The sequence below is a fragment of the Macaca nemestrina genome, chromosome 4, assembly GCF_043159975.1.
Source record: "Macaca nemestrina isolate mMacNem1 chromosome 4, mMacNem.hap1, whole genome shotgun sequence".
Classification (NCBI taxonomy): Eukaryota; Metazoa; Chordata; class Mammalia; order Primates; family Cercopithecidae; genus Macaca; species Macaca nemestrina.
Window position 1 is genome coordinate 127,543,026 of NC_092128.1, and position 8,027 is coordinate 127,551,052.

The window sequence follows — 8,027 nt, forward strand, 5'->3', positions numbered from 1 at the left end:
ACAAATCTTTAGCCAGAACTAAGGGAAAAAGAGAGAAGGCCTAAATAAATAAAATCAGAGATGAAAAAGGAGACATTACTAGTGATACTGCAGAAATTTGAAGTATCACTTGAGACTACTATGGGCAAGTATGTGGCAATAAATTGGAAAACCTAGAAGAAATTTTATTTTACTACATACAACCTATTGAAATATGAAGAAATCCAAACCTGAAAATACCAATAATAAGTAACAAGATACAAGCTGTAATAAAAATCTCCCAGCAAAGAAAAGCCCAGTACCTGATGGCTTTATAATGGTTTCACTGTGGAATTCTACCACGCATTTAAAGAAAAGCTATACCAATTCTACTCAAACTATTCTGAAAACTGGGGTAAGAGGGAATACTTTTAAACTAACTCTGAGTCCAGTATTACCATGATACCAAAAGTAGACACAACCATTGATGAAAAACTTATCAATAAATACTTGAAAACAAAATTCAACAGCACATTAAAAGATGATTCATTTTGATCGAGTTGAATGCATACAGAGATGCAAAGATAGTCCCACATATGCAAATCAGTGTAATACATCACATCAACAGAAAGAACAGAAACTAAATGATAATTTCAACTGTTGCTGAAATGGAAGTCCATAAAATTCAACATCCCTTCATGATAAAAGCTCTAAAAACAACTAACTGGGTATGGAAAAAACATACCTCAACACAATCAAAGCCATGCATGATAGACACACAGAAAGTATCACACTGAATGGGGAAAATCTCTTAGGCTTTCTTTTAATATGTGGAAACAAGACGAGGATGCTCAGTTTTACCATTGTTATTCAACATAGCACTGGAAGTCCTAGATGGAGACAACATGATCTTATGTCTAGAAAAACCTAAAGACTGCACCCAAAAATCTATAAGAACTGATAAACAAATTTATTAAAGTTACAGGATACAAAATCAACATATGAAAATCAGTAGTATTTCTATATGCTAAAAGTGAAAGAAGTCAAGCAAGTAAACCCATTTGGAATACTTACAAATAAAGCCTATGAATAACCTTAATCAAAAAGAGAAAGATCTCTGCAATAAAAACTCAAAAATATGGATGCAGGAAATTGAAGAGAACACATGAAAAATGAAAAGATATTCTATGTTCATGGATTGGAAGAATATTTATAAAATGTCCATACTACCCAAAGCAAACCATAGATTCAATATAATTCCTACAAAAATACCTATGACCTTCTTCACAGAAATATACAAAATAAATCTTAAAATTTATATGGAACCATAACAGACCCAGAATAGTCAAAACTATCCTAAGCCAAAAAAAAAACAAAACAAAACCAGATGAATTACATTACCGCACTTCAAATTATACTACAGAGCTATAGTAATCAAAAGAGTATGGTACTGGCATAAAAATAGACACATAGACTAATAGAACAGAATAGAGAACCCAGAAATAAATTCATACATTTACAACCAACTGATTTTTGACAAAGGTGTCAAAAACATACATTAGGGAAAGGGCAGTCTTTTCAATAAATGGAGCTGGGAAAATTGAATATCTATATGCAGAATAATGAAACTAGATCATCTCTCACCACATACAAAAATTAAATCAAAATGGATTAAAGACTTAAATCTAAAACCTCAAACTATGAAACTTCTAAAAAAACAAAATCTAAAATAGACATTTCTTAAAAGAAGACATAAAAATGGCCATTGGTGAGAATGTAAATTAGTACATTCACTATGAAGAACAGTATGGAGCTTCCTCAAGAAACTGAAAATAGAATCACCATATGATGCAGCAATCCCATTGTTAGGCAAACACTGAAAAGAAAGGAAATCAGTATATCAAAGTGATAGCTACACTCCCATGTTTACTGAAACACTATTCAAAATAACTAAAATTCGGAATCAGCCTGTGTCCTACAAGAGAAAAATGGATAAAGAAAACGTGGTACATGTACATCATGAAATATTCAGCCACAAAAAATGAAATCCTGTCATTTGCAACAACAGGGATGGACCTGGAGGACATTATGCAAAGTGAAATAAGCCAGGGACAGAAAGACAAATTTTGCATGTTCTCACTCATATGTGTGAGTTAAAAATGAAAACAATTGAACTCATCAAAATAGAGAGCAGAATGATGGTTACCAGAAGATGGGAAGGGTAGCTGAGGGGTTGGGGGATGTGGAAAATGTAGGGATGGTTAATGATTATAAAAATATAATTAGGTAGAACAAATAAGATCTAGTATTTGAAAGCACAACAGGCTTACTACAGTCAATGATAATATTCTATACTTTCTGACTCTTTAAGAGGAGGGAGGGGCCGGGTGCGGTGGCTCATGCCTGTAATCCCAGCACTTTGGGAGGCCAAGGTAGGAGGATTGCTTAAGGATTGCTGGAATTCAAGACCAGCCTGGGCAACATAGTGAGACTCTACCTCTATAAAAATTTTTTTCAAATTATCCAAGCATGGTAGTGTGCACCTGTGGTCCCAGCTAACTCTGGAGACAGGGGTGGGAGAATTGTTTCAGCCCAGGAGTTTGAGGCTGCAGTGAGCCGTGATCATGCTACTGCACTCCAGCCTGGGTGACAGAGTGAGACTTGTCTCTGAAAAAGAAAAAAAGAAAAAAAAAAAAAAGAAAGAAAAACAGACTCCAGCTTAAATCCTCACTACTCTGTGGTGCTATTTTCCTGTGGCTGCTGTGAACAAATTATCATAAAGCAGGAGAGACTTAAGACAACAGAAATTTGTTCTCTCATAGTCCAGGGGACAGAAGGCCAAAACCACAGTGACAGGAGGGATGCCACCTTCTGAAGGTTCTGAGGGAGGATCTACCCTACCTATGCCACTCTCCATCTTTTCCTGGTCGCTGGCAACCCCAGGCTTGCAGTGGTATCCTTCCAGTCTCTGTTTGTCTTCAAAGACCCCGTGTGTGTGTGTGTGTGTGTGTGTGTGTGTGTGTGTGTGGTCTTTTCTGCCTCTTCTAAGGACACATATCATTGGATTAGAGCCAACTCTAAATCCAGGATGATCTCATCTGGTGATTTTTTTTTTTTTTGAAATGGAGTTTCGCTCTTGTTGCCCAGGCTGGAGTGCAGTGGCACGATCTCAGCTTAATGCAACCTCCGCCTCCTAGGTTCAAGCTCTTCCTCTGCCTCAGCCTCCAAAGTAGCTGGGACTACAGGTGCGCCCCACCACACCCGGCTAATTTTTGTATTTTCAGTAAAGATGGGGTTTCACCATATTGGCCAGGCTATCTCGAACTCCTGACCTCATGATCCACCCACCTCGGCCTCCCAAAGTGCTGAGATTACAGATGTGAGCCACCACACCCGGCCTTTTCTTCCTCTTATAGGGACACATGTCATTGGATCATTGGATTTAGGGCTGACCCTACCCTAAATCCAGGATGATCTCATCTTGAGATACTTTTTTTTTTTTTTTTTTTTTTTTTTGAGATGGAGTTTCTTTCTTGTTGCCCAGGTTGGAGTGCAAGGGCATGATCTCAGCTCACTGCAACCTCCGCCTCCCAGGTTCAAGCCATTCTCCTGCCTCAGCCTCCCAAGTAGCTGGGATTCTAGGCACATGCCACCACATGGGCTAATTTTTGTATTTTTGGTAGAGATTGGGTTTCACCATGTTGGCCAGGCTGGTCTTGAACTCCTGACCTCAGGTGATTCCCCTGCCTCAGCCTCCCAAAGTGCTGGCATTACAGGCATGAGCCACTGTGCCCAGCTTGAGATTCTGACCTTATGTAACTGCATCTGCAAACAGCGTATTTCCAAATGAGGTCACATTCATATGTACTATGGGTGAGGCCCTGGATATATCTTTTGGGGGACTGCTAGTCAACCTACTCCATCCACCACAGCTGGCATTATCCCAGTGGCCAGGGTCCCCAAGCTGCTGAGTCCGGCATTGATTCTCCATCCGCATCATGTCTACCCCATCATAAGCACCCCTCTTCTGGGTACTTCTCTCAGCCTCCAGGACCCCACCCTATCCCCTGGTTCTCCTCCTAGATCCCTGGAGGCCTCTTCTCAGTCTCTGCTGGTTCCTCCTCTTCTCCCCAATGTGTTCACATTGGAAGGTCCCAGGCTCAGCTGTTACTGGTTTTTTTCTTTTTCTCTCTTTTTTTTTTTTTTTTCACAAACAGGGTCTTTTGCTGTCAGTGCAGTGGTGCAATCACAGCTCACTGCAGCCTAAAACTCTGAACTCAAGCAATCCTCCTACCTCAGCCTCCTGAGTAGCTGGGACCACAGGTGCATGCCACCACACCCAGCTAATTTTTAAATTTTTTGTAGAGATGGAATCTTGCTACGTTGCCCAAAGTTAATCACAATTCTTCATTTGTGTTAAATAATTCCTCTGCTTTTCTTATTCTTTCTTTTCTTTTTTATTTTTGTAGAGACAGGGTCTCACTCTGTCACCTAGGCTGGAGTGCAGGGGCACCATCACAGCTCACTGCAGCCTCCAACTCCCTGGCTTAAGCAATCTTCTCATCTCAGCCTCCTGAGTAGCTGGCACCCCAGACATGTGCTACCATGCCCAGCTAGGTTTTTTTTCCCCCACAGATGGGGTCTCACTATGTTGCCCAGGCTGGTCTCGAACTCCTGAGCTCAAGTGATCCTCCTACCTTGGCATCTCAAAATGCTGGATTACAGGTGTGAGCCACCGCACTCTAATTCTGCTTCTCTTCAATGTTTTTCTCAAATATATGTATCCCTAAATACGTATATTACACATATACATAATACATACATAGATACATGCATAATATATATGACAAATGCTTGTTCATTCACATTTTTAAAAAATATGTTTATGTGCAGAGAAGTGATGACAGTAGTCATCTCCAAATTGTAGGTGACTTTTAATTTTCTCTTTGTTATTTTCTGTATTTTCGAAAGCTTTTGTAATCAACACGGTTTACTTTTGTGATCAGACAATGATGAAATGCATGCCCAGAGATATATGAATGGCCTCATTGCAAAACAGGAGGAACCCTTGTTTGTGAAGCAAATAAATGTCACTTCTGTCCTTATCTCCCTCTATTGCTTATCCTCAAAAACAGGTTCAGATTTGTTTAAAGGGGCAGAGAAGCAAATATTGCATACATTAATCTTGGAAATGACATGCTTACAGTGGCTGGGTGGGTGAGCTGCAATGGAGCCTTCAACATCCTGCTCCCCAGGAGGGGTCCCCTAGTTTCTGCTGCTGCTCCTTCCTGTGATTTGTAAAGCTGACCTGCAACCTGGATGGTCTCCAGTCTTATTACAGTGATTTATCTCTTCTATTATTAAAGACACTGACAGTCCTATCTTTTTCCCTCTTGCAACTGTCAGGGACACCCACCCACCGGGGCTGAGGGTCGTGTGGGGCAGTGGGCTCAGAGGCTGCACTGGGGAAATTATGCCTGTAATCCTATCACTTTTGAGAGGCTGAGGTAGGAGGATCGCTTGAGGCCAGGAGTTCAAGACCAGCCTGGGCAATGTAGTGAGACCCTGCCTCTACAAAAACAAAACAAAAAAACCCAGAAACAACATTGTAGGAAGACAGGGGACTGTGATGGGGGAGGAGGGGCACACAGGGCATCAAATGAACAGGCTGTGTTCTCTTCTCAAGCTGGGTGGTGGGCATGTGTGTTGGTCAGACTGGTCTCGAACTCCTGACCTCAGGAGAACCACCTGCCTTGGCCTCCCAAAGTGCTGGGATTACAGACATGAGCCACCACACCCAGCCCTTTGCTTCTTTCTTGTTTGTTTAGAGACAGGGTCTCGCTCTGGTGCCCAGGTTAGAATGCAGTGGTGCAATCATAGCTTAATGCACCCTTCAACTCCTGGGCTCAAGCAATCCTCCCACCTCAGTCTCCTAAGTAGCTAGGAACACAGGCACGAACCCCCACAGCTAGCTAGTTTTCTTATCTCTACTAAAATACTAAAAAAGAAAAATTAGCCGGGCATGGTGGCACATGCTTGTAATTCCAGCTACTCGGGAAGCGAAGGCAGAAGAAGTATTTGAATCTGAAAGGTGGAGGCTGCAGTAAGGTGAAATCATACCACTGCACTCCAGCCTGGGTGACAGAGTGAGACTCTCTGTCTGTCTGTCTGTCTGTCTGTCTCTCTCTCCCTCTCTCTCTCTCTCTCTCTGTGATATATATATATATATATATATATATCACTTGGGCTAATTTTGAGCTAATATATATATATATATATATATATATAACTTTGAGAGGCTGAGATAGGAGGATCACTTGAGGCCAGGAGTTCAAGACCAGCCTGGGCAATGTAGTGAGACCCTGCCTCTACAAAAACAAAACAAAACAAAACAAAAACAACATTGTAGGAAGACAGGAGACTGTGATGGGGTGCTTCTATATATATATACACACACAGAGAGAGAGAGAGAGAGAAAATATATACATATACACTTATAAGTGCAGAAACATTGGATTTTTCTCCAGGAGTTTCTCCTGCTCCTACCCAACAGCCATCAGCCTCCCAATTTTACACACACACACATATTTGCACACACAGAGACACAGGAAGCTACACACATGCAGACACACATGTGCACACACACACATACACACATGTGCACACACACACATACACGTACCTACGCATGCACACACAGAAACACATGTGCACGCCCATATCGACACATGCACATGTACACAGACATGCATGCACACCAACACACACATTCACACACACCACAGCAGCCTGTTCTCTAAAACGCCACTTCCCTTGCATCTTCCCTCTCTCTTTTCTCCTCATCAGCCCTTTACCCATCCTGGGTCCCAGTTCCTCAGCATCTCCCAGGATGAAGTTCCTGAGACACTGTATCAGAATCTCCTGAGGGCTTCAGATTAGAAGGGAATCAAGAGATCTCACTGGTGTGAGTCAGTAGGGTGTTGTTCAGGCCCAGTTTAATGGGCAAAGTGAAAGGTGAGATGTGGCCGGGCGCGGTGGCTCAAGCCTGTAATCCCAGCACTTTGGGAGGCCGAGGCGGGCGGATCACGAGGTCAGGAGATCGAGACCATCCTGGCTAACACGGTGAATGAAACCCTGTCTCTACCAAAAAATAAAAAAAAACTAGCCGGGCGAGGTGGCGGGCACCTGTAGTCCCAGCTACTCGGGAGGCTGAGGCAGGAGAATGGCGTAAACCTGGGAGGCAGAGCTTGCAGTGAGCCAAGATCCGGCCACCGCACTCCAGCCTGGGCGACAGAGCTAGACTCCGTCTCAAAAAAAAAAAAAGAAAAGAAAGGTGAGATGTGCTTGAATACACTAAATGTATGTGGTCTGGATGAGATCCTGGAACAGAAAATGATCATGAGCACAGAAAATCATGCAATGCAAGTACGGTCTTTTTTTTTTTTTTTTTTTTTTGGAGATGGTCTTGCTCTGTCATCCAGGCTGGAATGCAATGGTGCGATCTCGGCTCACTGCAACCTCCGCCTCCCAGGTTCAAGCGATTCTCCTGCCTCAGCCTCCCAAGTAGCTTGGATTACAGGTGCCTGCCACCACATTCGGCTAATTTTTTTATTTTTAGTATAGACAAGGTTTCACCATGTTGACCAGGCTGGTCTCGAACTCCTGACCTCAGGTGATCCGCCCGCCTTGGCCTCCCAAAGTGCTGGGATTACAGGCGTGAGCCACCATGCTCAGCCTAAAAAGAGACTCTGACTTCCTTTTTTTTTTGAGACGGAGTTTTGCTCTTTTTGCCCAGGCCGGAGTGCAACGGTGCAATCTCAGCTCACTGCAACCTCCGCCTCCCGGGTTCAAGCGATTCTCCTGCCTCAGTCACCGAAGTAGCTTGAATTATAGGCATGCATTACCACACCTGGCTAATTTTGTATTTTTACTAGAGATGGGGTTTCTCCATGTTGGTCAGGTTGATCTTGAACTCCTGACCTCAAGTGATCTGCCTGCCTCAGCCTCCCAAAGTGCTGGGATTACAGGTGTGAGCCACTGCGCCCAGTCCTCCTCTGTGATTCTAACTC